The sequence below is a fragment of the Callorhinus ursinus genome, unplaced genomic scaffold (assembly GCF_003265705.2).
Source record: "Callorhinus ursinus isolate GAN/ISIS: 27379988/994484 unplaced genomic scaffold, GSC_fseal_2.0 scaffold64, whole genome shotgun sequence".
Classification (NCBI taxonomy): Eukaryota; Metazoa; Chordata; class Mammalia; order Carnivora; family Otariidae; genus Callorhinus; species Callorhinus ursinus.
Window position 1 is genome coordinate 4,019,254 of NW_027397126.1, and position 18,740 is coordinate 4,037,993.

General features: G+C 43.4%; 1 long non-coding RNA gene across 4 annotated transcripts in view; it reads left to right on the plus strand.

The window, feature by feature from the left end:
- The window catches only part of LOC141371276 (uncharacterized), a 64,560-nt gene that overhangs the window by 3,845 nt on the left and 41,975 nt on the right, over positions 1 to 18,740 (plus strand). For 2 of the 4 annotated variants that reach the window (XR_012376095.1, XR_012376096.1), the window contains 2 exons: positions 2,224 to 2,372; positions 14,990 to 15,085. This is a non-coding gene — a long non-coding RNA (uncharacterized lncRNA). The remainder of the gene's footprint in view (positions 1 to 2,223; positions 2,373 to 14,989; positions 15,086 to 18,740) is intronic. The other 2 variants (XR_012376093.1, XR_012376094.1) reach the window with 1 other exon arrangement.

Genomic DNA, 18,740 nt, shown 5'->3' on the forward strand with positions numbered 1-18,740 from the left:
CACACACACACACACACACACACACACACACACACACACACACACACTTACCTTTGCAGCACCCAGACTCTACCCATGACACATGGACAAGCACCGCAGCAGAAAGACTTGCCCCACAGCACACAGACATCCCCCATATCACTCAGATTTACCCAAAGGCACACATATTCTCCTCAAGGCAAAAAGCCTCACCTAAGGGACACAGACCTGCCCGACGTGACCCAGACTTACTCTTCCATAAAGATTCTATCCATGACACACACACAGTCCCCGACATCACAGACTGCCCCAATATCACACAGGCCCTTTGCCTAGCCCAGTCTCTCTAGCGAATACAGACTCACTCCACACAGACAGGCCCTGCGGGATAGAAACCCTCACCACAGAACATGGTCTCTGCCATGGCATATAGACTCCCCATGGCACACAGATTCTCCCCACAGCACACAGATTTCTCCCAGTGCCCCACTGACTGAACCCATGGCCAAGATTCTCCCCAGGGCACAGACTCCCCTCACATCCCAAAGACTCTCCATAGAGAACGCAGATTCCTACCCCCCCTCCCGCCCCAGGGCACACAGCCTTACCCCGTAACACATAGATGCACCCTAGAGCACATGGACTCTCCACAGAACACAGACTTCTCCCCAGAACACAGTTCCCGGCACAGCTTGGAGACCCACACAGAGGGACATACCCTCCCACAACAGACTTGCTTCATGGCACATAGACAAGCACCACAGGACACAGACCATCCCACAAGGACCCAGACTTGCTCCATTGGTTACAGACACTACCTAAATCACACAGACTCACCCCACAAAACACAAACTAAACCCATAGCATAGAGAGTCTCCCCACAACACACAGATTCTCCCCACAGCCAAAAGATTGTTCCCATAGAACAGTCTGCCCCACAAACTGAGATGTCCCACAGCACACAGACACTCCCTACAGCATATAAATTTGCCCCACATACTTTCTCCATGGGACACAGGACCTCCCCACTTCAGGCAGACTGGCCCCAGGGTGCACAGCTTCTCCCCAAGACACAGACTTGTCCCACAGCACAAGGACTTGCCCCTAAGAACACAGACTCACCCCACAGCTTGAAGACTTACCCCATGGCACACAGATTAAACCTACAGCCCAGACACTCTCCACAGCCCTCAGACAAGCTCACCCCACATCACAGAGATGCAGTGGTATATCTTACAGCCCATATATCCCCCCCGTGGTGCACAGGAATTGGGCCACAACACCCAAGCTCATCCTACTGTGCACCCGTTCACTTCACAACACATGCAGCTCCCACACGATACAAATACTTGCCTCGTGGTGCACTCACTTGCCCCGCCGCATCTTGACCTCCACCATGAGGACGGTCTCCACACAATGCGCCCTGTGGCCCAGTGTCCACAAAACATGCCCCCAGTTCCTTAGACACACTGCAATAAATAGACACCACCCACGGTGCCCAGCAGCGCACCACAGCATGCACACTGGCCCTACAGTGGACAGACTTGCTCTATGACAGACACACCCATGCCACAGCCGCACTGAATCTGTCTCCAGAGTGTCCAGATCCGCCCCTCAGGGCACAGTCACAGGCATGATCCAGACTCCGCTCGCTCATTTCACAACACAGATGCAACACACAAACACATCCCGCAGCACAGCGCTCCACCCTGACAGTGCACGTAATTGTGTCACAACACGCGTTTATCCTGCAGATTCATCTCCCAAAACCCACATTCCTTATGGTGGCTGCACATTGTGAACATGTGCCCCAAACATGTGCAGCAACTTGCTCTACGACCCCCAGAGCTGCCTCAAAGCACGTAGACTAGTTTCACTGCTACCCATAAACAAGAGATGCTCAAGCTGTGCACAGATTTCCATCAAAATGCACAGCTTCTCCCATTCATATGCATACTTGCCCTGCAATGCACACAAACACCACTGAACACTGAGACTCACCCTAAGTGCACAGGCAAGCCCTTCAGGGCAGAGACTTGTCCCACAACATAATCATACTCACAAAACTTACAATTCATGGGCGTGCCTAGAAACACATAGATTTCTTCTGCAGTGCACATATTTGCATCATAACACGGACTTACTCTAGAATGGAAAACTGACCGTTCACATCAACATTTCCCAGCACATAGACAGACACACAACACACACATTACCCCTGTAATGCAAGTATTTCCATCGTAGTTTACAGATCTACTTTACCATATTACTGAGCTACAACTCTGGCCCGCGACAGAGATACAACTTGTGTAGCGGTTAAGAGCAAGGCCTCTGGACACAGACTTACCTGCGTTAGGACCCAGGTCCCACCCCTTTCTAATCGTATCACCTTGGTAAGTATGTTTCTCTGTTCTTCAGTTTGCTCCTCTGTAAAACAAAGATAACCATAGTACCTACTCAAAAGGGTTGTTGGTGAGGATTGAATGAGTTATGATATGTCAAGTGCTTAGTACAGTGCCCGGCACATAGGAACTCTTGCAGTTGTTAATTTATATTACTATCACCCCTCCCACCCCACCACCATTACTATTAAAGCGAAAAGGTATTTGATCTGCCCCAAATACCTAGAACCTGACAACACCAAGACTCACCATGTGATACATAGACTAGCCCCAGAACATGTACAAATACTCTATAGCACACAGATAGCCCCCCACACCCTACAGAACACAGACAGAACCCTAAGCCAGATGCCGCTCACATGAGACAGAACTGTATCACAGTCAAGAAATTTGCTATACAGTGCACAGGCTTGCTCCATTTTACACAAACTCATTCCACAATATTTAGATGCACAACACCCAGCCTCACCCTACAAGGCACGGACACACAACCCAACACAACACAACGCAACACACACACAAACACGCATGCATGCATCCTGCAACTCAGTGATATACCCTATATCACACCAACACACCCTCCCACACTCAGATTTTTGTTTTATAATGTGTGGCTATATCTTCTATTCACAAACATGCTCCTAAACTCATGCTCCTAAATGTACAACACTGTGACATGATCCAAAGACTCCTCCTGCAACACACAGACACAGCCAACAATTCAGGGGTTCCCCATGATGCAGACTCATTACAATACACAGACTCATCCAAAGACACCTAGACATGCTCTACAATACACAGATTTGCTCCAGAACAGCTCAGCTTGTACACATATACTCTATACGATGCATGGAGTCACATTATAACACACAGACTAAACCCACAACATAAGGCCTTTCCTATAAACTAAGGCTTGCCTCACGAATCCCAAAAACACTCCATGATACAGATTACATAGCCCAAGACACCTAGTGGTGCCTCAGTATGTACAAAGAAGCCTCACAGTGCTCACCATCACATAACACACACCCTCACTCCACAAGGCACACACTCATCCCCCCGCAACATGCCTGCTCACCTCTATTGTACAAACATGTTCCACAACATGAAGACACTTCCCATGAGCACAGACAGGCCCCAAAATGCATAGATGCATTCCATGAGGACATACCCATGCACGTACGCACACACACACACACACACATTACAACACAGAGAGGCATCCTACAACGCCCAGACCGCCCCCCCCCATGTAGCAATGAGCCTCAGAATACCTGGAGACCCCGACAACATAGACACATTTCGCACAGCGAAATCATGGTCCCCCCATGACTCACAGAACTTCATTGCCACGTACAAACTTCCCCCATAAAGCAGACTTGAGCAATAACACCCAGACTCACTCCACAAGGCACGGATACGTGCCATAATCCAGGGACTACACTCACAAGTAAGCACACCTTTCAAAATAGGTACTCATGCAAACACACAAAATCCTTTGACAATCACAAAATCGCATCCCCTCACAAGTTGCCTTTAAAGCAGAGGCTTGGCATACCACTTACACAGTTGGCCCACAACAGAAAGCCTCTCCACACAGGGCAAACATTAACACTTCGACACCCTAACCATATAAAAGAATGCCCTTTCAATGACACCATCCCACAATTCACGCAGAAGTCCCATATTACTTGGATGAATGTTATAATCCCTAGCTGTTCTGCAACCCAAGACATGCCACCACACGTAGACATACTCCACAAGGTCCAGAGACATGCTACAAGGACAGCGCACCCCCAAACAAAGGGGCGGTATAGGTTGTGGTTAAAAGCTTACACTTAGGATTCAGATTGCCTGGGTTCCAATCCCACATGTGTTGTTTACTAACTGTGTGACTTTGGCAAGGTTTCGTAACCTCTCTGTGCCTTATTTTTCTCAGGTACAAATCGGAATGGTAATGGTACCTACTTAGTAGGGCTGTTAAGAGTAAGAGAGTGAATGCCTGTACAGTGTTTAGAACAATGCCCGGTACAGCATTGGTGTTAGCAATGTTAGTTGATCTTGTTGTTGCTATTATTGTTGTTGTTTCTACACAAGGACCTGGACTACGATGATAAGACTTAATCTAAAATCATTAGAATCAGCCCACAACACATGGAGTATACCCCCATAAAGCCCAGAACCATACCATAGCTCACACTCTCACCGTCCTTTGCTTACAGTTCCCATAATGACGGCGCTTAGCCCACAACACCCAGAAGCAGCCACCACACAGAGTCTCTGCAAAACGCCTAGACTCATCACACAACACCTAGACACACATCACAGTGCATAAACATACCCATGATACAGACCAATTAGCCACGCAAAGACTCATCAGCTGAATGCACCCTATCATTCATACACACACACACACACACACACACACACACACACACACACACACACAGGCTCTACAATACACATACTCACTGCAGAACACATTGGCCCCACAACATAAAGAACTCACTTTAAAATCCCTAGAAACAATCCGTAATGCATAGACTTCTCCAACACACAGAATTGTATCACGCCATCCCTGTCAAAACCCACAAGTATCACCTGTATACCCCAAATTGCTCACAATGCTCAGACTCACCCCATAATGCAGATTATCTTTCCACAGGATTCAGACCTGCTCCACAACCTACCGGCTTGTGCCTCAGCACACAGATAGCCCCAGATCCCACAAACAGATCTTCTATATGCAGAATCATATGACAAAGCCGATGCACCCGGCAATGCCTGTATTAGGCATAGAACCCACACACTGGCTCCAGTTAGTACCTTCATTTCACAATACCTACAACATGTGGAAACACACAGAGCCAACACACCATACCTTGACATGCCCTACACTGTACAGACCCAGCATTACAGTGCGGATTCCTCCCACACAGTAGAGAATGGTGTCACAGGGCGCCATCTTGTCCCACTGTGCACTCTAGCACCTGCACAACCCACAGCTCCCCGAGGGAACAATTACATCACAGTGCAAAGGCCCAGAACACTTTCAGTTGTCTCCACATAGTCCCCCGAAAGGTATGCAGGACATATAAACCTCAAAAACAACCTACAACCACAGACTTATACCACAATCTGCAAACATGTCCCATGATGCATTGATGTCTCCCACAATGCAGATGTCTGCCTGCATGACCCACGCTCACATCAGAACATTCAGTCAACTCACTGTTTACAGATTACAACCCACAAACTTGCCCCACAACATACAGACATGCCTCTTAAAGTATGGACATAACCCTAATCCACAAACTCGCCCCCTAATGCACAGAATAGTCACACAATGCCAAGGTATGCCTCACAAAGCCCACACTGCCACATGATACACATAGGCTTTACACAGCACAGTCATGCACCACAAAACCATGTATAAACCCCAACAAAGTCCAGATAAACCCCACAGTGCATAGGCCTGCCTCGTAACACAGGTGTGCCGTGCAACACAGAGTCTCCATGCAGAGGTTGGAATCACAGTGCACGGACTCACTCTACACAGCTGATTTGCTCCACAACGTATGCAGTCACTCCACAATGAAAATGCTAGAACCACAACACCAAGGCTCACAGCAAAGCATCCTCCCGCCCCCACTTCTCTACCACAGAGAGGCCCTATAATACATAGATAACCTCCTCAACTCACAGACTTGCCCGTCCACAACTGGACATGCCATACAATGCATAGACATGCCGCACAATCCAGACAGCTGTCAGAACACTTCGTGTATGACACACACATGCCTCATATAACATTTAATCCACAATGTGCAGACTCATCCCGTGCAGCACAGGTCCACCCTCCTCAGTTTTATCTAATATCACAACCCTAGATTTGTCCTTGGACACAAAAGCATATGCTAAAGTGCACAGACATGTGTCACAACATCCAGAATCACCTCATGATACCCAGGTTCACTCCACAGTACCCAGAAACACCATATCATTAATGCACAGACAGAAATACACAGCATGCAGACTTGCCTCAAAAGTACTTAGCTGGGCAACAGTGCACAGACGTGCCCTACAACAGAGACGTGCCTTACAACATACCCTCACCTTGCCACGAAAACACCTGGCTTACAGGGAAGATAGGAGCAACAGAGCCCCTAGACCTGTTTTGCTGGACAAGGACACATCATACAATGTGCATCCACAACCCATTACACAGACTTTCTAGCTCCACCAACAACTAGCTCATGGTGCAGCATACAGAATTGCAAAAAACCCAATGCACAGACACAAATGCACAACTCAGACTCTTCCCAAAAAGCACAGAATCATATCACAAAGCACTGATATGCCCCCTACAATGCACAGTATCAAGTCACAATGGGGAGATGCATCTCATGTCCCAAGACTCTCCTTACAATGCAGAAACATGCCCCTCCCCGTATCTTTTCCATGACACGGTCATTCAGACATTCTTTACAATTCCTAGATATAAGCCAAGACTCTGCTCTCCACTCATAGACCCACACCAAAGCACACAAAACCACCCAGAGCGTATAGATTTGCCATACGTTGTATAGGGTCAACTCATGACACATAGATGTGTCACACAATGCTCAGAGTTGATACAAAACACACACACACACACACACACACACACACACACACACCCCTCAGCAGAAGACGGATCCCAAAACACGTTTGGGGTCAGCGACAAAACTCAGCCTCCTCTCCCAGCAAGGCATGGAACAGCATCACAAGACACAATCCATCCTACAATATATAGAACAACCTCACAATTAACACAGTTACTCCATGGTGCAAAGATTTGCCCAAGCACTGCACACACATACACTACAACACGTAGACACACCCTACAACATAGAGACTTCTCTCACAGCACATAGGATTACATCACAGCACATCAACTCACAATTCAAGATATAGATCAGCGTAACACACTTTTGCCCCACAGCACACTAACCCTACAAACCCCAAACTTGCATGAAAACCCCAACTTGCACAGATTTGACCCATAGCATTCCAAACTCACAATATGACACACAGATTCTAAAAATAGCTGCCAAATCATATTAAAATATAAAAATATGCCCCCATGGAAAGATCCTCACCATGCCCACGGTTGCCCTGAAATGAATAGAAAGGAACAGCGGCACTCCAGCTCAGCTCGCAGTTTTTTGAGTTGCCTCACCATGTACAGAACTGCATCATAATGCACAACCATGACGGACAACTCACAGGCCTACCGCAGAGAACAAAGGCTCCCCCATCACACACTTAGCACACAATTTCCAAATTTGTGCCAAACAATTCACAGAATCCAATAACACTGCAGAGCTCTCCCTATAATGTTCACCTCACGGCACCCCAAATGGCACAAAAACACACACTTTTGTTCCAACACGGACAGCTTCTCCCACAGCATACATCCCACAGGACACAGATACTCCACATAAGATATGGACCCCCCAGAAACACACAGTATTGCATAACAACTTACAAACTTTTCTCAGAACATATATTCCGTAATCAGTGGACTCCTCCACAACATCCAGTCACATCATCAAATGCCTAGACTTAACCCCACCCCCACCGGCATCCTCGTCCAGGAGTCCTAAAACGTACCACAGAAAACAGACTGGACCCACAAATGTATAGAAACTTCTTCAACTTCCAAATTCATCCCACAGTGCACAGACTTTACCCCTACCCAGTGTTATCCCACAATGCAGACTCAACCACAAAGCAAGTAATTAGTCCATCACATACCACAACCACCAGATATGTGCCCAAACACACAGACATGCGCCACAGCATCCAGAAACACTCCACAACATGCCTATGAGCCTCACAATACCCAGACTCTCCCACAACCCCCACACTCACCCCTCAATTCTTAGACCAACTTATGATGTCACCCATGCTCCATGACATAAGACTCCTACCACAGCCCATGGAATTCCAGCACAATGCACAAATTTACCTCACAATGTAGAAATTCTCCAAAAAATGCCAAGACTTACTCCATAGGCATTCAGTATTACCATAATACCTAGATTGGCCTCAAAACTCAGGTTTGCACCATAATACTGCAGAAATGCCTCACAATATGTACAGTGAACTTACAATGAACAGACTTGCACTACAATGCCCAGACTTACCCCATAACGCCAAGACATGCCCTAGAACCCACAGTTAAGTTCCACAATGCAAAAATCTCCCTACAATGCACAGCTTCACTCTACAACATAAAGTTACTCCACTGTGGTAAGAATAGACGGCATACATCCAGCCACACCCCCAAATTCACAGTCTTGCCATACGACACTAAGACATGTTTTCCATGTAATGCACAAAATAGCTCCACGATACATTGATGCAGCTAGCTTCCTATGGACTGGTGTACTCTATAACACATAGGTTTCTCCTACAAACACAGAATTGCATTCTGATGTACAGATTCACCCCAACACACCCACACACACAGTCACCCCACAAGACAAATACCTCACAAAGAAAAACTATCTCCAAATGCAGAATTGCCCAAGGATACACAGACGTACCTCACAAGATGAAGACATATTACACAGTTTTGTTCCTCAACAGACATGCTTTACTACATAGCCTTGCCCCACAAGGCACCCTTGATCCACAACCTAGACACGGTCTGTGGTGCACATACTCACCCCCACAACACCTTGGCAAAACCTCCAATGAAAAGATGCATCCTACAATGTACAAAATACCTTGAAAATATGCAGATGCTCCCCACAGTTCCACACTGGTCACATCATGCTCAGACTTTGTCCCAAATGCAAATTCACTCCTAAACATCTAGAATCAAATCACAGGATACAAATTCAACCCATACCAGGTTTTCCCCACAATGCACCGATATGCCCCATAGCACTCAGATTCTCCTACACACACAAAATCTCATCACAATCTCACATCACCCCACAAAATCAATACATGACCCACAATGCTACAGATAAACTTTACAATATGCAGACTTGCCCCACACCACAGAGAGACACACCCCATGATACATAGACATGCCCCGCCACACAAACTCACCCCACAAAGCGAATCATCACCCAACATAAAGATCTCCAACTCAAGACACACTCAATTACACACTGGCATACCCCATCACACACAGAAATACATTATAAAGCACATATGCCTTACAGCACATAAAATAGTCCTACAGCACAAACACAAGCTCCCCACACCCAGACTTACCTGTAATAACCCATACTCTCTTTACAACCCCAGAACACACCCAACACCACATCCGCAATCAGTGTGTATCATACACACTTGCCGCATGATACTCAGCATTGGACCACAACCTCTAGAAATGCCATACCATGTACAGACACAACCCCATACCTGAGAGACTCCCCCTGCTAAAAAAAAAAAAAAAAAACCCACACAGATTCCCCATAAGGCATAGACGTACCCTACAATGCAAAGACTGGCCCTATGACAAAACAATTTGCTATGAATCTCTAGAATCAACCCATGACATGTAGTCTCACCCCATTACTCCAAGATATATCTCACAATGTACAGACTGCAATGTCTACACCACAATACCTAGACATGCCCTATAATGAAAGGACATGTTCCACAATCCCGACTTTCCTGACAGTACACCCAAAAAATCACAGCCATGAAAGTCAGAACACCCAGAATCACTCCCACAAAGCACAGTTACTCCAAATCAGAAGCTCAGGACTCACAGGACCCATAATTCATAGAGACAACCCACAGTCCACTGCTTCACCTCGTCTGCCCTTGCTATGCTTCCCTTAATGTGCACTGAGACCAACCTCCCAGTGCATACATGAATCATACTAGTCGCAGACATCACAAGAAACTCACTCATAGGACCTACAATTTACTAATATTTCACAAAACCCATACACTTGCCCCACAACACCTAGATCCACATTCCTTCAGACAGACTCACCCTACAACATAAGACGTATCACCCCCAAACATGTAGCATCCACCCACAGGTACAAAGAGATTTCCCTGTAACAGAAAGATTTTTCTCCACCGCACTCAGACTCACCTTACCTCACCAGACTCCCCCCACACCTAGCCTCATGCCATAGCACAGAGACTAGCTATACAACCAGACACCTAACCCACGATGCATTTCACCACAGAACGTCTAGCCTCACAGCACTACCCAGAGACAGGCCACCTAACCCAGCAACTAGCCCCGGAACCCTCAGACCTGCCCCACAGTCCTCAGAGACCCAGACCACAACCTGGAGAAGAGCCATACGCAGAGACTCGTAATCCACAACACACGTGTTCAGCGCACGACGCCCAGACTTGCCCCAGACTTCACAGACACCTCTAATAATACCCAAACTCACTACACAGTACGCAGGAGGCCTCACACACCAAGGACAGCGCAATATGTATGCTGACACTAGAACATTCAGCTGCACTTCACGAGGCACATACTCACTCTATCACATTTAGCCTCAACATGTTGCTCCACAGGGTTCGGACAGAGGGCCCACGTGTTCCCACAGAACTCTGGCAAGTGACTTCACTTCTTTGAGTCTGCATACTCACATGTAAACATGGACAGGGTACTTCCTTTGAGGTCATTCCGGGAATTAAATGAGGTCATTTCAAGAAAGAACCAAGGTTTAGAATGTAGTCTTTGGAGGCAGATGCGCCCATTTACTGGTTGCTGGGACCCGGGCACATTCGATAGTAGAAATGATCAGTGGTAGAGTAGAAGGGATATGGATTTGGTGTCCATCAGGCCTGGTTTTGAATTCTGCCCCTGCCGTTTGTTGGCCATATGACCTACAGAATGCACTCGAATTCCCCGATCTTCAGCCCTCCTTTGTAAACTGGGGATGAACCTGGTTCCTGCCTCCCAGGCTGTTGTAAGGATTAAATAACACCAGGTGTCTTAATCTGAATTTCTAGCCAAAGCAAAGTAGAGTGAGGAAGAAAGTCGGAGTCTTAACTTTGGGGCCCTTTGTCATAGGGAAGCCTGGGGAAGAGGAAGGTGGGATGGAGGCAATATGACCTGGGCTTGGAGCAGCCAGGAGGCAGCGTGGGGCTCCGGCTGGGGCCAAAGGTGAGAGGGAAGGTAGGTGCAGGCCAGAGTCTCTGACAGAAATGTCTGCAGTGGCAGCAGGATTTGAAGAACTGAGCAGCCACCTGCTTTTTGTCTTCAGATGATAAAAATCCTCTGTGTTATTATACCATAATTACCATCTTCAATCAGCAACATTTTCCAAAGAAGCCCATATTTTAATGTTTATTTTCTTGGCTACCTCAAGAGTAGGAAGAAAATCTTGAGCCCCTTCGGCTGTATCATAGAAAAGCAGGGGTAGAAATGACCAGAAAAGTCTTTCTGGAAGAAAGTGCTCCCATCTACACACATACATTCATCCTGGATAAGCATACACTAGAACACCCCCCCCACACACACACACAGTGCCAGGGATGTTCACACTGACCCAGACCTCCAAATATATCATAATCCCACAGACCATATATTCTTACAGCCACAGCCAGAGACATAGGTTAGCATAAGTATGAACATAAAACTCAGAGTCCCGACAGGGGTCATTTCATGTATACACAGATACTCATATGCATACACATGGATCCACGCAAGTGCCCACAGTTCTATATGTAGGCACAGAGTGACCCATAGTCATAAATACATAATCCACATTCACACAGACCTAGAGAAGCATGCAGACATATATGTTGACCTGGCTAGCATCCAGAGGATGTATTTACTGATTCAGAACCTCAAAGATGCAAACACACAGATGCACACACATATGCACATACAGAAACACATAGATGCCTCTAGAGGCTCATGAGGCCTATAAACATTCTCAGGCATCCCCAGACATTTATGCAGACATGTAGACAGGCATTCTTGAACCCACACAAACACATATGTGTTTGTACGTGTGCACACATACCCATAGACAGATGCATAGAGTCATCCCTACACAGACACAGGTGTATGTGTTTTTACTGATATGCAGACACAGAGGCATTCGCCCAAACACTGCAACATACAGATTCATTCATAGGTAGATACATGTGTTTTAAACATGTGTTTACTGGCATTTTCCTGCCCAAAGAGTCATATGCATGTACACACAGAAGCATAGTTGTTATCAGAACACACAGGCATAAGCACGTTCATGCCTGCACATGCAACGTAAGTGCCCCTGCTTACCATGAACATTTAAGTGCACACACATGCATGACAACGCAGATGAGGGTACACAGAGGAATAGTCATGCGTGTGGGTGTGCATATGGAAATACACAAGCACACAGGTGTGCACATATAAATGCACTTGTACATGGAGAAATATACATGCACACAGATACAAAACAGAGATGGATCCATAAAGAGATTTCTACATGCATACACACACAGAGATAGGGGTATATGCATTGAGAGAGATGCTTTTATAGAGAAGAGAGATGTGTTCTATATAGATCCAGAGAGAGAGGCAGAGAGGAAACAGTTTAGCAGACATGCTTTTCTATGCAGAAGCATATACCTACCCACAGAGACACAGGCCTAAAGACCCACACAAAAATATATGTGGGCAAACACATCTGCACTCACAAAGGCTCGCTCAGATTCACGAGAGGAGCGTGCAGGGCCACACACATGTACAGAACCACAAAGAGATGGCTGCAGAAGCTTGGGCAGACGCATGCGGAAGCATACGTACAGAGCTCCACGCATGCAGGAATTCTACATGGATGTGCAGATAGACATGGAGGCCCACAGACACACACCTCAACACAGAGGCACGCAGATGTACACAGAAGCATGCATGTCTGGTGATCTGTGCACATAGTCATAGAAATGCATGCACACCCTGGCAGAATCCAGCACACCTTCCAGACACTTGAATGTGTCGCCATGTGTATGCATGTGAACAGATGAGTACATGAACCACAGAAGCGTGCACACAGCCATGTCCACAGAGACAAACATGCAGCTACTCAGACAGATGAACCGTTGCAAGCAGCAAACATGAGGACTGAACATTTCCACATAGGGAGAGATGCTACTTATCCACCTGGACTCATGCAGACATCTGCACATGGGAATACAGGTGTAGTTCCACAGACTTACGTATGTAGAGAGAGACATGAGTCCTGCCTCCAAAAAAGGCAAGATTTCACCTACTCAGATGGTGACACACTCCAAACCTCTCTTACAGGCACACGCACACGGAACTTCATAAAAGCACTTGTTTATACAGACGTGTGAGTGCACACGCAGATGTCCACTCAGATGCCAGATGTACCCGCCAGGAATACACAACATCCTCAGGATATAAAAGGAAGAGACATACACACATATATCTACAGACAACACAGACCTAAACACGGTAAAAAAAAATACGGACATATCCATAGGCACACGAAAGCACAGACGTGTGCCTTCACATGTCAACATATATACTCATTGGCACATGTGTACATACACACAGATGATCTACAAGTGTACTCTTATGCCCATGTGGCACTCAATCCTCAATGTACATCAAATGTAGGAATGATCTGCCAACATAAGCATATAGACGCTTACACGGACTTATTCATGCTGCAAACAGAAACACAGACGTATGCACAGACATGGAGACGTAAGCAGAGATTTATACATATGAAAACACAGAGACTCGGGTACTTAAAAAAGCACACACAAATAAACACTTTTCCAAAGGAGGCTGTGACTTTTAATGTACCTTTTTCTTAGTCTCTTCAAGAGAAAATGGAAACTATTGAGTTCCCGATATGGCTATACAGTATAAAAGCAGATGTAGAGATTACCAGAAAGAAATCCAAAAGATCTTGGTGCACAGGTGTTTGTGTGTGTGCACACACACGAAAGCACACACACTTCCACATGCACAGAACCACGGACATAGAATCACACAGAAGCACAGAACTACAAATGTGCGTAGCCAGATACAGGAAGGTACATAGATGCATGCATGCGCGCGCCCATGTACACACACACACACACACACACACACACACACACACATGCCACTGAAACATCACACGGTATAATACTCAAGGGCATGGCTATTGAATTGGGGAAAAAAAAGCCAAGCCTGCATTTTCTTACTAACCCAGTGATTTGGCGCCATTTTCCTGCTTTCTCACCTGTAATTTGGGGGTAATATTAGCACCTCTCTTTTAGAGTTGTTTGAAGAGTCAGTGAAATGAAAGTCGTAGCCTTGTGCTTGGAATGTCATAGATGCTGCTGATGCTTTTTGGTTTTACCAGAGGTGAATTTCTTAGCTGCATAAGGTTTGGATTTTGTGGTCAAAGTGCATGGTTATATCATAGAATGTCTTAACATTATTTGTGAATGGTATTGATGAAGAGTAGATTACCTTCATAAGCAAGGCCATTCCTGAAATTTTTAGAGGTGTTAAGGGCTTATTACTGTCCCTGGCAAATGGAAATAAATATTTCTTGCTATTGTTTGTTGTGACTGTCGTTGTTATTCATATCCTTTCCCCTTTGCAGGAGGAGATTGGACAACTGAGAGAGCTCTTGGAAGTGGGGAAGAGGGGAAGACGGCTTCGTTCCCAGTGTGTATTTGCCACCTAGTGACCATAGTGAGTAAGTACAGTGTTTATGGATTGCTCAGAAATATCCCTAAAATTTCACCCATTGCAGGGTTGCCTAACTGCCCCGGCAAATAAGCTAGTATACTTCAACTTATAGTGGTCTCTGGTATATTCAGAAATTAAAAATAGTAATAAAATAAAAGAAATCTTTCTTTCTAAATTTCCTTTCCACCCACTTAGTTTTCCTCTGGGCTTCCCTGAGACTGTGTTCTATAGCAATGGTTTTCAAACTTTCTAATTATAGGCCTGCTAAAATCATTTTGAAAACTATCAACGCCATCACCCACCTTGAAGTTGGCATCTGAAATTTCTTACCATAAGTTTGTTTGTATTTATTATTTCCAGCATATTATCCTTATACTTTTAAATAAAATGATTTAATCACATTTGTACATTCATTCAGTGAACTAAAAGTACCATAGGATCTTGATACTCATAATTGTTGATTTAAAAGCAAAGAAAAAAAAACATGAACAGTCAGAAATTTTCATGATCTTATCTCCTTGAAATCACTGTTCTATTTAAGTCCCCTCAGTAATGTATCCTAATGTAATATATTCTTATGTTTAAAAACCTTTTATTGGTCATCCTACTATATATCTCTGTGAAAAGTATACATGGATTGAAATAAGTGTTCCTATAATGCTAAGCCTATTAAATATTAAACTTTTTACGATTAAATTATTAGTAGACAGTTTATCAGAACCGTATAAAACATCACGTATTTTGATAAGTAATTACTAAAAATGAAAACTCAAATTTGGTTGGAAATGCATCCCTTAAGTGCATATGATTGTTCATTTTCCTCCAAGTCAGTTCGTGACTCCGAGGATGACTGTTACTTCTAATGAGACAGTACAGTATAAATTTTATTCCTATTTTTCACTTTTAGAGCCCTAAGAACTCAGAAAATTTTGTTCCCATAAATAAGTAGAAGGGAATGGAATGAATGTCCAAATTGTAAGTCAAAAATCACAGTGACTTGTCACTAAAAGTAATTTTTCATGATTTAAATTTTTTAATTAAAATTTAAAATTTGTAATGGACAACTTGAATAGGCTTATCTTTAGTTCCGTGAAAGCAAAGAAGCCCCAATTTATGAAAGGATTTCTTACTGAATCATTTATTTCTGAGTTTCTGGTAAGTTTACCAAAATGACTTTATCGAGTTTTAGCAAATGACTATTATATCTATCGTACTTGCATTTTGAGGCATTATTTTTAATCCCGTGTACTTACAAAAGGTTGGAAAAATCAAAATACTTAGATCACTATGCCTTAGCCAATACAAACATTTTGATAAAGTGTCTTTGATTTATTATATCCTTTAAATATAAAACTTTGAGGCTGCAGATTTGGATCATTGATTTCATAGAAAATATTTATAATATAACTTAATTGGCAAAGGCAACGTCCATATCAAAATAATCGGCCAAATCAACTGTACCTTCACAAAAAGTGTTCTACTTCATTTTTCAATGGAAAAATGAATTGATATGCATTTTGAGGAGCATTATTAAAACCACAGAGAAATCAATTATGGGACACCTTTTGTCAAATAGTTTACTAACAAAGTAAATAGATTAAAATTATAATGAGATTTTTATCTACTTCAAAATAAATTAAGAGATTAAATAATAATTTTGTTTCTCATGTGATTTTAAATTAAACAACGTAATATGTAGCTAACATTATAATTCATGTATTAAACAAGGAATCTGACGGCAGGCATCATTTCCTTTGGTAAACATGTATGCATGTGTTCTTAGAACTCTGGTATTGGGTTTTTGAAAATAATTAAGAATCATGTACAAAAATTTAAAAAATCCATTAATTTTATTAGACCACAGAATCAAACTTTTCAACCGTATTTTATGAAAGAGGTAAGTATGTATAGCTAAAGAATAATTGGTTTGGAAACTACCATGTTTTGTGTTTGATAATGGGAGGTAGAAAATATATAATTATTTATAAAATGAAATGAGGATTGACTTTAATTGGAAAAGATACTTGAAGATACAATCTGAGAAGACAGGTTTTAAGTAGTTTAACTGAATGATGTATCTTATCTGAAAGAAATCACATACAATTTCTATGTATCAGTTTTACCAGTGTAAATGTTTTGTGGTATAGGAAAACATTCTAGGGGTTATACTTAAAAGAATCAGCATCAACAGTATATACTGCCATTAGTTAGGAGGTGCATTTCTTTCCAGTTAATGATGCATTTAAGCGATCAGTATTGAGAATAGTTGTGAAATAATGCTTAATTTTAAGCATGTGGAAAAAAATTTGTTTTCAACCAGATCAGTTATAGTATAGAAGACCCATGAGAGTTAAGAATCTGAGAGTGGATCCCATGCAAATTATCACTGCTCACATACTCCTTGAAAAGATTTCATGTACCAGTAACCTAGTTTGAAGACCATTGCTCTAGACTATTTTCAGCAGGATTGCTCCAGAACAATGTACTGTTGTCATTGTCGAGATAATTCATCATAGTTCACGTGCACAAGAGTGCTGTGGAAAGAGCTGCCACGGTTAAATTTCTGCTGAATGCTTCTGTGTTTGAGCAAGATGTTCTGGAAGGGATTATTTTATTTTGCTGATAAATGTCTGTATTGACTAGTCCTATAAATCTCCAGTATGGGAACCACGCGTGGCTACTGAGCATTTGAAATGTGGCTAATGTGAACTGTGATATAACCTAAGTGTAGAATACAGTATATACCAGATTTCAGAGACAGGGCGAACATAGAGAAAATGTTTCACTAATCTTTTTATATTGATTCCATGTTGAAATAATAGTATTTTGGATATATTGAGTTAAGTAACACGTACCATTAGAATTAATTTTACCTACTTTTTAAACTTTTTAAAGTGTTGCACATGAAAATTAAAACTACATCTGTAGCTTGCATCATATGTATTATATATGGTAGTGTTGCTCTAGGACCTTACGTTGGAACTCTTGAATTTCCTCTAAAAGCATAACCACAGAAAAAATTGTTTGACATCAGAATACCAATATACTGGACGTAGCTGGGACCTCTTACTAGTGTTTAGGTTTTCAGGTTGGGGAATTTCTAGTTGTAAAACAGCAGGAAAAAGTAAAAAAACAAAACAAAACAAAACAAAAAACCCTCAATATTCCATTAAGGATATTTAAAAACTAGTCTTTTATTAGTACCTAGGAATTTTCCCAGTATGAACTTTGGATGGCTTCTAAGTGGGTGCATGTGAAGCTTTTCAAACTCTTCAAAAATGTCAGGGGCATGTATTGCCTTCTATTAAAGATATGAAGTGTTTCATCACATTTGAGATGCTTTTTTCTGTAATTATGTTTATGTAACACTAAGAGAGAAGACAAACGCCTCTAAATAAGCTATGATGCAGTGCTTTCATATCAATAGAATTGTGATTTTGTACTTACTGAAAGCTCTTTTTGGCTTCTGTAGATATATATGTTTCTCACATGTCATGATTCTACAATAGCCACAAGCAGATTTGAGCATATGCAGGCGATGACAGCTCCCTCTCAGCTGCCTCACGGCTGACAGTGACTGTAACACGTACCCGATTAGAAGGCGCGTTCTGATTTCAGAGATGTGAAAAAGGGACAAAAAGATACATCTTAGAATTGGGTAA